This window comes from Bacillus rossius, chromosome 1 (genome assembly GCF_032445375.1).
Source record: "Bacillus rossius redtenbacheri isolate Brsri chromosome 1, Brsri_v3, whole genome shotgun sequence".
In the NCBI taxonomy this organism is placed as follows: domain Eukaryota; kingdom Metazoa; phylum Arthropoda; class Insecta; order Phasmatodea; family Bacillidae; genus Bacillus; species Bacillus rossius.
In genome coordinates, this window is record NC_086330.1 from 343,792,299 (window position 1) to 343,806,606 (window position 14,308).

The following is a 14,308-nucleotide window of genomic DNA, read 5'->3' on the forward strand; positions in this document are numbered from 1 at the left end:
GGTTTCCGTTCACGAAAACCATTTTAGAATAGGGTGAGGGCGGATAAATAGTAGTCCGGTTTCCGGATTGCGTTTTTAAAATATTGTTTTAGAAGAATTAAAAAGCGTGTTTTCAGATTAATTTTTTGGCATGAAACATCCGGTAGAGATTCTTGAAAGCACTCAAAGGACTTCCATGACATCTTTACCTTAATTTCATTGTAACACAGCGTTTCCATAACAGAATGTCCCAGGTTAAATTGATTATATTATAACAGTTTAATTTAGACTATTTACAACAAATCATGCATCAAATTGAAGGTAAACTAACCTAGTTTTTCTTACAAATGTTCAATATGTGCACATTTAGATATACGGCGCTCATCCAACTTAAAATCCAATTCCTCCCACACTTTGGTTAACACGTCCGAAGTAATGGAAGCCAATAGCCTCTTCAATTCTGTGTCTCAACTCTGGCATATTTTTTAGGCAGCGGCGGAACGTAGACACGATCTTTTATAAAGTCCCAAAAGGAAAAAAATTCGCATGGCATTATGTCAGGTGAACGTGGAGGCCAGAAAAAAAAAGACCACTGTATTCTCGACCATTACGATCAATCCAACGATCAGGGACTTCGACGTTCAACCACTCCCGTACAAAGAGATTCCAATGGGGAGAGGCTTCATCCTGTTGCCAAATAAAGTTTACAGTTTAGCCATGTACTATTTGGGGATAGAGCAATTCTTTCAATATTGGTGGCGCTGCAAGCGAGAAAACAACAAAGCACTACTCGCGCATGCGCTTTACTTAACAAAATCTTTTCCTCTTTAATTGTGACCTCGAACACACACACTACAACGTTTACAGTTGATACTATTAAAATTTATAACTGGGACATCCTTTTATGGCCATTACTGTATATTGTAATTGTTACCGTAGTGCTTAGAGGCGATGCCGCACCAGAAGGCCCAGCGAGAGTCGCACTTATCATCCCGCCTCACCAACGCACTTTTAACGGTGTAGGGACGAAACCTTACCACGGACCGAAGACGCCATGGCGTCTCGACGGCCCCTCCGGGTCGATACCCTTCTGCGCCGGGCGGTGCTAAGTGGAGGAGATAATTAAGCAGCAGTTCGGGGTAACCAAGTCCGAGGGCCGGGTGCGAAGATGGATGGTTCGTTGGAGGCGCCGAGCGCCATTAGTTCGCCGCCCCACAGGAGGAGCCCGCCCTTCCAAGGCGGCCAGAAAGGGCTTGTCCGAGCCACAAGACTGCCTGCTCGTCTGGGTAGGCCGCGCATAAGAACGATTTCGCAGAAGGAGCTTCCTTGCTAGGTTCTGTCACACTGTCAACATTTTTCGCCTGCAACTACATTCCACATGAAATATTTGAGGGATTTTCCTCATCAAATACAAGTTGTAGAGGTAACAGATGTTTTAAAAATTATTTTTTGCACTGACCTAGCTCAAAGATTTTAATTTTAATTTTATTTTAAAACTAAAATTTTTCATCGCAGGCTGAGTGAAAACTTTGAAATTATCATGCCTATTGTGCATCTCCTAACTTAAAATTTTTTTATGTAAATCTCTTTCACTGTCATTTCATGATAAACTAAATGTTTTGAAAATAAATTACTCCACAAGTGAAGTTAATATTAACATTATCCCGGATGCCCGTCATTCAATTTTTCTTTCTTTTTTGTTTTGTTTAGAAACCATTTAAAACCCTATATGCAAAACATTTGATGGAAACTCAGACAATCCAAGTTGTCAAACGAACATGGCTTAGCTAGTGACGTTCACTGTGTCGTCATAAACCTCAAAACATTGTTTTACCAACTACATTGGAAAGGCGTTGGAAGCAAAATATTTGGTACATGGCGCTAACTATAACACCGTCCAGCATATCTGAGCACTTGGGACTCATTCGCTTGTATTCGTCTCAACATCTCTACAGAATGTTGGAACTCAGAGTGTCTGCAAGTCACTTGGCGGTGCAGTGGAAACACGCTAGACTTCCTGAGGAACCGGGTTCGAATCCCGGACCGGATATCCTAATTACCGTTCTCCTTTGATTACCGAAATCGCTCCAGACAAGTTCTGGGGTTGCTTCTTACAATGGCCGAAGATTAATAATGAAACGAAAAATAATAGAATTAGGTTTTGGAGATGCGCTTCACATTTTTTATTGTGTATTCTTAATACGATGAAGTCTTGAGAATAGTTGTGAGAAATTTTGGACAGTATTGAACAAAAAATAATAATAAAGATAGGTTTTCGATATGCGCTTCACGTTTTAAATTGCGAATTTTCAATACGACAAATTGTTATTGCTATGAATAATTTAGAGCAGTAAAGGAAGTGATGGTGATAGTGAAATTATAAAGGTGACATACTGACATTAAAATAATGTCATAAGCCCTAAAGGTAACTCTAATAGACAAAGGTGTGTAAATAAAGACTTGCCTTAATGACAGTAGGCCTATTACTCGTCATCAATCAAGAGACAATTATTATTCTGAAATATTTTTATAGTTCTGCTTCGACTGAGCGTTGTGTTTACTCGTAGTGTTCATGTATTATAGTCGTACAGGAACCATCTACCTTGATAGATGTTTACAATGAAACCTCAGTAAAATTTATTCATATTCACATTCAAACGATACGAAAATGATCTAATTTACATGGAAACGAGATGTTTTATTTACACAGATGCTTTTATGTGAAGCAAAAAAAAAAAATATTTGATTCATTACGAAGCCAATTTTCTCAAAACGATTTCCAGTCCACTTAATAAACTAACTGAACTGTGATTCACAAAACTATCTAGCGACTTAATTTGAAGGGGAAAAAATGAAAACAGGGAATTCCTGAGAAAAACGAGACTAAACGAATGAAAAGAGTGAGTTAGAGGCAGATAATGGTTTGAAAATCTTTACAATTGATTGCCATAAATTCTAAGACAGGAAATGAAATGTGCCGTGGAGTTGTTTTAAGATATGTCTAGAAAAAGAAAGAACGAAGTTTAAAAATTAACATTGTTGTAAAAACACTTTTTCTTCATGCTGATAGGCCAATTGAGAGAGTTCTTAACTATTAATAATATCTCAGCTAAATGCTATTTACATTGTTTTGATGCCCATGCATATAAGTTAGAAAAAATTCAATATAAAAGACATAAAAGGTCCTTGTTATGAATATGTTAAGGTAAACTAATACTTTTGTATTATTTAATTGTAATTTTATATAGATACAAAATACTGGTAACGATTTTACGAAATGCAAAATTATTTTTACTAAAATCGAGTATGCGACCATTTTTTCTACAAAATCGGCAAACTGTACTACAGCTTGTATTTACACACTTGGATGCCCTTCGCACAGACACGGTATTCTTGACATACGTGACGTAGGCATTATCGCATTTTCATGTCAGTACTTATGGTTTATGGCAATTCCACGGATGTACCTTCACACGAACATTACATTTTTTTTTTTTTTGCAATTTTGTTGCCATAAGGGCACATTATACGTAGGCAAGTATTCAAAATAAAAGTTTTTTTCTACTTATATTGTCATTGACATGCATTAGAAGTTCATGACGTATATTTCCAGTCCCTGGATATGCATTACAACATAATTTATACTATCTTAACTTTCTTTCTTCATGAAAACATAAAATTTAAAAAATATATATGTTTATATCGGCATGGTGGGTGAAGCCAAAGCTGTAATCTTACGATCTCCATTGGCTGGTGAAGCTTTAGAGTTTACCGCTATTGGTTCTTTTTTTTTTTCTCCATGCCCTCCTGGTCGGGCCACAATGCTCATATCTTAACATTTTATGATCTCACGCCAGAGAGATCAAGACGGCTAAGACCGCTATATAGTCCGTGCCACGTATAACTCGTCTCGAATTCTATATCTGTCGCGTGATGTATGCTTCACGGACACTGACGACCACGTGGAGTTGTTTACAGAACGACGGGTGGCATCGGGGCATTGTCTCTCCGAAGGACCGTCACGGTCGGGGCAAGTCGGACGAGGACAGGCCGTACAGTCGCGCCCCTAAAAAAACCCAGGAGGACCGGGCGAAAGAAGCGATATCGCCGCGACGAAGGTAGCCGGGACAGTGTTATGGGTACATAAATATGAGGAGGATAGAGAAAGAAAAAAAATATCCCTCCGACGGCTGGACAGAGCGAACCTCCCACGTCGAGTCGACAGTTTCAAAACGACACGACGCGATGGGCCGGTCTTCGGACGCATTTCGGAAGCGTCGTTAAAACGCACCAGACGCGTGGGTAGGTATACAGTATAAAAATATTGGGTAATTGTTCCGTATTGCGAATACAGTTTCATTTTAAAATTAAAAAAAATAATAAAGGAAATGGTCGTGCTTGTGATGTAAAATTCTATAACTACCAAAATATATTTGATTTTGAAAATACCTGTAACACTTTGAGAAACATTGTTCCCGGGAGCAATTGTTCTGTGTAACATATATACAATTGTATTTTAACCTAAAATATTATAATAAAGTAAGAAGTTAAGTTTGTTTGTGATGCGAAACTGTACCTTGACCAAATATAGGTATATTTAATAGTGATTATATGAATTATAAAAGCTTTCAAATAAACTGGATATGCAATAGTAATAACTATTAACAAATATCGTTATTGTTTTCGTAAGCAGTACTAACTAAGCGCAAATCGTGGAGAAAATAAATTACGAAAAATTATATTTTCAATGGATTTGGCCAGCGTGACGTTAATGCCCTCAGCTACATAGATTTTTTTTTTTCAGCACAAATTATGTATTTTGTTGCTCGAATCATTACACATTAAGAACTAGGTACAGTATGAAGAAAATAATGTCCACGTTAATATTTTCCACGGTTTCAAAACATTATGGTTGAATAAAACATCAAGTGTAATATAAAATTACGCGTAAATTTTCGTAAGAAATACTCAATATTATCTTGAAAAACGTATTCCATTTATACAAAAATAACCACGTGTGTACAAATTTACAGTAACTTTCTTGTAGTATTACAAAATATTTCTCGTCAACTTGTCTACAAAGGAATCTTTTGTACAAGTAGGCTACAGAAATATTTTTTCTCTGTACATGAAACTAGCCACAAGTCATAGATAAAACTACATCTCTGAATCGTTCGCAAACCACTAATTACTGCTCGATTATCGCTACTCACGACCAAGAACCGGATTCGATTTGAGAATTATTTTTAAGTGGATAGGCGTTGCCATGAGCACGTTTAGGGTTTCTCTGGGTGCTCCAATTCTCCATTATCCTCTCATCAACATTGATAGCCCATCGATGGACACCCCGAAGTCAGAGCGAGTCGCTTTAAGAACTGATTCAGTGATTCAGCTGTAACCATAGTTTTCTTTTAACTGAGCAGAAAGTTTGTATTTTTGGATGTTGGGGTGGTATCAGTGGGATGGGAGATGGTTTATAATGGTGCTCTAGCGTGTGGACGGTGAACAAGACGATTCAAGACAGTCAAATTCTTGACAATGAAAAAAAAAAATCCGATTCGTATGACGTGTTCGTCCCGTCTCCTTGACAATGCTCCCTACCTCTTTTCCACCCCTATCCACCCTCCTTTACCCTTGGACCGCAGTTGGTAATGATCGCCGTTAGGAGAGTGTCTCGCCGCGATATCTCCGTCGGTGAAAGGAGGCGGGGAGGGGGGGGGGGGGAAAGAGGAGGAGGAAGAAATGAAAAGAAGGGGAAAGAGGGAGGGAAGAAGCCTGGACCACCCAAGTTGAGCCACTTGAAACTGATATTAAATGCAATGTGCCGTACTGCGGTGCGCATGCACCGTCCCCGAGGAACAACGACGCAAGTTCCCTTTTTCCCCCTCGCTCTCTATATATCTCTCTCTCTCTCTCTCTCGCCTTCGCGTCGCCTGCTTTGCTTCTTCCTGCGACATTCCTATTGGTTACCCCCTTCCACCCCTCCAGCCCTTACTCGCTTCAACCCTCCCCGAAAGGAGGGGAGGGGGAAGTGAGTGTGTGAGAGGAAAAAGCAGTAGCTAGAGAGGATGTGGAGGTTGCTTTGAACGACACACCTTAATTTTGTCCGAGATAGAGGCTGTCCATTATTTAACCATTTCTTGGTGCGTGTAAACTAAACGCCTAGAAAAATAACTTTTTTTTTTTTATTTAGTAAGCCAAGGAATATTTGAAATTCCTAGGTCTGTGTGCTTTTTTAACCGCGTCATAGTTGAACAAACGAACTTCAACGTTTTAGGTCGATATTGCAGTCGTAGTCTTCAGGGCATCAGTTTTTATGTGTAGCACGAAATTTTGTCGTGGAACTTATTTATTTTAAAATAATATACTTCTTCGCAGGAATTTAGCGTACGGTCTATTGAAAATACTTCGACGGCCATCAGAAAGATTTTGCGAGTCTGTTCTAGTAGCTAGTGTACGTGAAGAGCGGCAGAATATCACTAGCTCAGTAAAACTAAGAAATCATATCACAGAACCACTGAATAACATACAAGTTCTTAATAATATTGCCGATTTATTTATTACAAAAATAAACACAGTTTGCTTAGCCAAGAAAAAAATAAAACATAAAATAAAAGGTTTATATGCGTCTACGACCGTCGTAAGGAATAATAATGGTTTAGCCAAAGACATCGGAATTCTCCTGCTACACAATTCATCGATGATATCGCTGGACCCAAGATAAATGCAACATCCGTGTATTTATAAGAATCGCAGGGCTTCGTAGCCATTGGCTGAGGGTTCTCGGCCTGTGGGTTTTAGCCGACTTTAAAGTGAAAGATTCAGCAACTTTTCGGTTGACCTTACAGTCGTCACCATCAGGGCAACTGGCTCCTACTTGGCAGTCCTCTCGATGCGAGTGCTACCTGATTGGCTACAGCTGTGGGCCAATCAGAGGCTTCTTCCTTTCTGGTATTCCAGACAACCTAGCCAGACGATAAGAAGAGAACTGAGCATTTCCTGAAGGAATTTGAAGAGAAGAGGAGGGAGTGGGGCTGAGTTCTCTGACCACTCAGCCACCGCGTCTCTCTCTTGTTTTTATCATAATTAGTAGTAATTAGCTATTTACATCCAGCGGCAGAACCTACAGCTTGTTGACTGAGGAGAAAACAAGCCATCTTGGATTCAACAACAATTTGTGTGGTGAGAGATTTTTGAGATTGTAAAAAAAAAAAATTATTTATACTTTAATAATAGATATTAGGCTTCAAAATTAATGCGATGCTACACAGGGAAATGATACGTAACAGCTAATCACCATCAATTTCAAGTGTTCATTTAAATTACGTGACATGCCTCAACGAAGTCAAATTGTCAATTATAAACCATAAAAAAATAATTATGATCTTAGAATTATTGATTAAAAAATGGTGTCTTGCCATTAGGATCTCTAGCCTTAATAAGAGTCTACAACTAACTACGTAAAAAAATTGTTTCATTTACGCTTTTTTCATGACAAATATTTGGATAAATATTCCGAAACAGAAGTCATGGTTTTAAAAAAATTAATCAATGAATTCTCCCTTCATATGGACGCGTGAGAACTGCACGCACAAGAAAAACCATCGCCCAGCGAAACTGGCGCTTGGGCGCTTGTCACCCTGTGACAGCCGCGTCAGCTGACCGCCGCGCTGCAGACAGGGCCGGCATAGGTGCAGTTTTCTGTGGCCGCATTCCTGCACAGGGCTCGTACCAGCTGAGCTCATTAATACTGCAGCTACGCCACGGACCTCTTTCCTTTCATTTACCGTCCATGGTGGACGAAGGCAGTGAAACTTGCGTTTGTTAGGTCCATGCCTTCCTGGAAAGTTTTGACGTGAATACGTCTTTAAAATTGCTTCCATAATGGGAGGCAATTCAAAAAACGAATAACAAAATCGGGGGATACAGTTTTTTGTTGCAGCTACAAATCTATCATCTCCATCCCAAGTTTAATTACACCACTGGATAGCTTAAGGATCGAAGAATTCGTTACGCCAAGTGAGGACTGTGACGCATCATGCGCGTTGGAGGGGGAAGCGCCGCCAATTTGAGGTCATTTTGCTGCGTTTCGAGATTTACATTTAGTATAACGTTTGACTCGGAGAAGCTACGACGTTCGTTTGAATTTCAATCGTCATATCTAGTCAAAATCTATCGATTTCATATATAAAACATTAGTGTAAAACAGTTACAGTGAATATATATGGTGTTAACGTTTACCAGAAATCTCGATGTATCCCGTATGCCATTTGTGTCGTACTTTTCGTATTACAGAACTATAATTAATAAAGTTATAACGTGGTTATTATTTGTTTACTTGATTTCTTTCCAGAAACCTACGAACGGAAATAGTTGCTATCATGAACAAAACATGGAAAGCCGAAGGACTTCTTAGTGTTTAAACATGATTATAACATACATAAAATGGCGTATTTTTTTATAGAAAATATTACCTGTTACGTACACGTATTCAAGTACAATACACGACCGTGTCGAAGACACAGCCATACCCCATTTTGTTTTTAGGTGTTTGGATGTTTGGGAAACAACTGGGGGAGAAAAAAAAAGGGGGGGGGGTTACGTGGCTGTATGTTCGTGGACGCAACCTGAACTACACGGACTTTCTGCTTAATTGTTGCAAATGAATGGTCTTTCGTTTGATTTCACATTTTCGCGTAGCAATTTCACGTCCAGAAAGACTTACTAGGGAGAGCCTCCAAGAATAATACTTAGCTCCGAGCCTATTTCTTTTTTCATGTTCTTAAGCACTCAAAAGCCTGCATGAAATACAAGTGCAAGAATTGTTTAGGTCGTAAGTTATAGGGTATGCACGAAGGCAGATACTTGGTGAAGTCATTACTAGGAAAATTATATTCGAAGCAGAAACTTTGTTTCAAGCAAATAAATATCTATAAAACTTCGTCATAACCAGGATTTTCTCAAACGACATATCAAATTGCGAACTAAATTAAGGTGTTAAGGTTAAACCGAAAATTGCTCGTTAAATCAGTTAAGGTTTGTTAGATCCAACCACGTGACGTATGAAACAAGTCTTGAAAATGTATTTTAACACAACTTTTTTTCTTCGAGCACGAATTTAAATTTGTTGGTACCTTTCATGTCACGTCTAACAACTTAGCCAGTAACACTTTATCAGTGACATTTCATGGTTGATAGGTATTTATTTATAAGTGCTACAGTTTATCTGCATTATTAAAAAAAATTATGTGCCTGTTTGATTTAGATTTTTTACCATCATATGGTTTTGAAATTAAGGGGAGAATCGTTATTTAAATCATATTATCAAGCAGTATGTGTATAATCTATTTTTGAACACTTAACCATACCTAAAATTTAAAAATAATATTTATATTTATTTTTGTTTACGAATCTTATAGTTGCCTTTTTTTTTTTTTTTCATATTACTGCGGAACTATGTGTGCATGTTAAATTTTTATCCACCCATCCAATTCCAGCTTGATAAACTTAGCTTTTAGAAGTTAGATGCTTTTGATAGACTAATGGACGAAAAAACAAGTCGTATCATTCAATTCCGTTATCACTAAAGAGGTGCGAAACCAAAACTCCGGGAAGTTATTTGATGTAAATGAATCTTATTGAAGTTGGGTTAAGCAAACTGAAAATGTACTTTCAGATACTATAACTGTATGTTTAAAATTAAAGGAGGCCACATATTCAGGAAAATAATATATGTTCATTACAAATACACCTGTTTTTATCTATAACTAGCCCTACTTCTGTGCTTAATACAGTTATTCAGCAAGTAACCTATTTTTTAATAAAGAGAATGAACGTCTTTATTTTGTGATGATTTCTCTCCCAGGATAGCACTTAAAGAGTCTTAACACCCAAAATATAAGTTTCTTGTAGAAACCAAAACACCGTTTATGACGTGGAGGTAAAATGTTAGGGAGTAGGCGTGTGCTATATCAATAATTGAATATAAAATGGAAATGACCACCCACCCATTTCCCATTCTAGATAGAAAAACATTATATATATAAAGAATGTTTATGCTAATTCCTTGCTGTTATGTTGTTAAATCTTAAAATACTTACTTCATTCCAGCATTTTTTAAGATACTTTTTGGCGAGTTAATTTCAAGCTACAAATAGGGTTTGTTTTGTTAACCAATTACTAACCAGAGGTCCTTCATCGTTATAGCTTACATCCTCTTCATAGACTGCACTGTTATATAATAATTTTTATCGAATCACAAGGTACAGTCATGCAAAATGGGAGTTGAACAGTTTAAAGAGGATAAGGTTTAATGAAATACATAACGTAAGTAACATAGTAAATTTAGTAAGTAGTGGCAAAGCAACTCTGTAAAATGACGCAAATAATGAAAGTTCGTGTATTAAAACAAAAATGTGAGCGAGCCTTTCAGTAGTCACCAATGATGTGTAAACATCTAAACTCGGTAACGAGTAAACTCATGTGTTCTTATGTCGTTCATGTTGTAAATAAACTTACAATATAAAACTCGGTCACGAATTTAAATGTATATTATTTAAAACAATGCTGAGCGTAATAAATAAACTGATAAATAAAATAATCGCTTTAAAATTACTAAAATTTCTGGAAACGAATCACACACATAATTTCTGCGCCGCGACTACAATGCGCTGCCTGAATAGTATACGTTGCTTGCCATCATCAAACGCAGATTGCATTCAGCAGCAGGAAACAACCGGAAATTATAAACTATTTGAAACAGCTCCGATATAAACCCCGGGTTTGGACCTGGTTTTCAACTAGGAATTTTATTGAAATACTGCCAATCTTGTTAAAATTTTCTAAACATTTAATTCTATAAAGTTTCCGTAATCTGAAACATTTTAAAACACATATAACACTAAGTATATGTTTGTATATTTGTTTTTGCTTCAACTACTAAGTCAGTCTGTAAATACTTCTTAAAAACAAACCTTAACCTCGTTGAGCTGATCAAACATTATTATATTACATTACATTACAATATTATAAAAATATTTAAAAACATTCCAGTGACGAGAACTCAATCATGCCATCACGTGCCTTGAATTTACCAAACGCGCAGTCTATCGCAGCGCTAGTAAGCCTGTAAGAATTAAAAAAGGTAAGTTTGTATAATCATTGTAACGCCAGTTTTCTTAGGTGTTTTAAAGCTTCTGATTTCTTTTACTATGACTATTTTAGTTTACCAGATATATTACAGGTAGTTTCACTATCATGAAGTTTAATTTGGCACACCAATACGTCTGGACTGTACCCTAATTTTTACTAAAGTGACTATATGGGGTTTATGTTGTCACACGTGGGTCCGTCAACTTGTATACACATCTCCATTCAGCGACGTCCGTTCCATTTTCACCAAATTACTCCTGCCAAATAAACGCCACTTCTCTCTTCAGGAGGAACCGTTCATCAAACAAAAACAATGTTTTTTCTTGAATTATTGCTGTGAGGTGTAGGTATAGCTTGAACCGGTTTTCGTGACTTCGATGCGGTAGACTGCGTCTCAGGGAATCACGAGTGCCACAAGCCCGTATTTCAGTTTCGTTTTGACGCAAAAAACACGTCTCCGTACGTTTCGCAGCACGACGAAGGAATAATGTTTGCCTTAAAAATATTGTAGAATCATTCACAAATTATGTATATTGATGCATTTGTCTCCATCAACACCAACAATGTTGGTGATTTTTAAACTGATTTTCAGTAAAAACCATTTAAACTTATAGAAATGCAATTTATACATCTAATTCAGTAAACCTGTTGGTGTATTTTTACTCCGTGGTAGGCTAGTGCAAGGTTGCATGGGCAATGCGTGTATAAATTTACCACTTATTCCAGTTAACTTAGAGCACGTTATTGTGAAATTTTTCCACAAAAATGAATGTATAAAACTGAATTTCCTCTTTTTGTTCTTTTTTTTTTCGTGGCTTTAAACTTGCTGATCCACGATGTGTAACGTAAAGCTAGTTTTTAATTTCCAAATTATTTAATAACCAAACCAGCACTTCTATTGAATTGTGTGAACTGTAGGAACAGTGTTTCCAACTGGTGGCCCGCGAGTATAATCATTCATTATTTCACACAAACTACTTAAAGAATTGTTTAACAAGAAATATTATTAGGTAAAATATCGTGTATTAGCTGTTTTTGTTTGCTCACATGTAGAAAGTCAGCAGACGCTGTTTTGAAACAGTAATATTGTCACAGAAATAGTGACAAATATTATTTATATTTTGCTGATATATACATATATATAATTCAATACAATTTTTTGGATATACGACTTGCAAATTTTTGTTCTGATTGTCATAGAAAAACTTCAGTAATGTAAAATAAAACTAAAAATGAAAACAAACTCACAGAGAACAAGCTTAAATCAGCTGATGTCAAACTTTAAATATCAGACAGCACAGAAAATTCAGTGGAAGGAATTTAGTCATTACAAGAATGCCCAGACGAACACAGTGAACTAACAACGACGAGACTGGTTCGACAAGAACAGTAGATACAGACATGCAACAACCCTGCACAACACAGCAAACAGACGAACACAACGATGAAATCGAACAGGAACTATGGACGACACAACGACTATAGCACAGACGAACACAGTTGGGCTTCCTTTGAAAAACTGTTGCGACTCATGATCATAGAATTCTACAAAATCAAAATTCCCTTTTGGATAATATTTAAAGATCCCAAACACATTGTAATTCTTCTTGTATTATGCCTGTTACCCGTTACATTGTGGTTTAAAAGTGTACACGATGGTCAAGAAGTCAAGGCGCTGGACGTAGCTTTGATATTTTACTGCAGTGGGAGCCAGATGCTATCTTTGAAACTAATACGAGGGCCAGATGCATATGAATTTATATTACATGTATAACGACATACGTTGTAATTTCATTACGTATTTACCATTTAAGGGAAGGAGGCACTAGAACGAAAGTCATTTTTCCGAAATTTTGGAGAAACGAATTTCAATATAGTGCCTGTCCATCCTGTATAGTGCCTGTCCGGCCTGTCTAGTGCTTACTAGACCGGTTTAGTGTCTTCCCGTATAGTGCTTTACGGTATATATGTCTTTCGGTCTAGAGATTTTCGGCCTACGGCCGCGCACCCAAACTAACCTCGCACTGCGCATTGCCGTGATCGACAGCACTAAACGACGTGGGCCGAGAAGGCACACGGCTTCTGGAGGAGACGTGACCGACCTCAGTTCCGTCTGCCGGGAATTCCCTTCCCGTCCGAGGGCTCCTTGGCTTCTCCGAGTCTCGTCGAGGGCTCCGGCGAAGAGAATGGCCCGCGGGAGAACCCTTCTGCGCGTGTTTAAGGAAGGGGCGGGTGGGGGGGGGGGAAGACAAAACCGTTGCAATTAGCAGTCAGCACGCGGGCGCCGGAGGCCGTGAAAGCGAAGATCTCTGCAGAGGCGGGGACGATTAATGGCGTGGGATTAAAGGGAAAAAAGGATGAGAGAAAAATAAAAGTAGATTTTTGGCATGGTAGGGGTGGTGGTTGGGGGGGGGGGGGGGGGGAGGGTTGATGATGAACGACGATGAAGGACCAAGATGGTGTTTCGCTTAAGGAGAGAAGGGTTTTTATCTCGCTGCGATGGCGGAAGAACGGAGTGCCTTTCCCAGTCCGTCTCTCCCTTCCCGTCATAGCGTCCCGATTCAACTACCTACTCTCTCTCTCTCTCTCTCTCTCTCTCTCTCTCTCTCTCTCTCTCTCTCAACCAAAAGCTTCTAATAACCACCGTCAGGTGGCTGCACTCCCATCCATCAACAAAAGATACCTCTCCCCTTCACCGGCCGCCATTTTGCATCACTTTCTCTCTCTCTCCCTCTTTTTTTTTTATTTCACCTCGCCGATCGTAATTCTGTTCTCCCCCTCCCTTCACCGTTCAACCACCACCTCGCACCGCCGCATTCGCGAAAGGACGTGGAGCATTGGGTAGGAGAGGGGTGCATCATCATCATCCCCTTTGTTGGTTTTCTCCCCCCTCACATAAACGCCCCGATGGCAGATTGTCTGGATGCCAGAGGGGGAGCGTTAATCCCTCTCCTTCGGAATAATCAGCTAGCTGCTGTTGTACGCTCTCCCTTTGTTGGCACACAGGCCCGGCCAAACCCTTCCCCCCACCCCCGACCCTAACGCTACTTCCCTCACAAGGAACATCGTTCAATTGCATTCGACGCACGGAGAGTGTCTTCCGGGAAGAAAGGAACATTCTCTTTTCCGCCTTTCAACTCTCTTAAGTCTGGGTCTCTAACACCGTGTTGGTTATTTC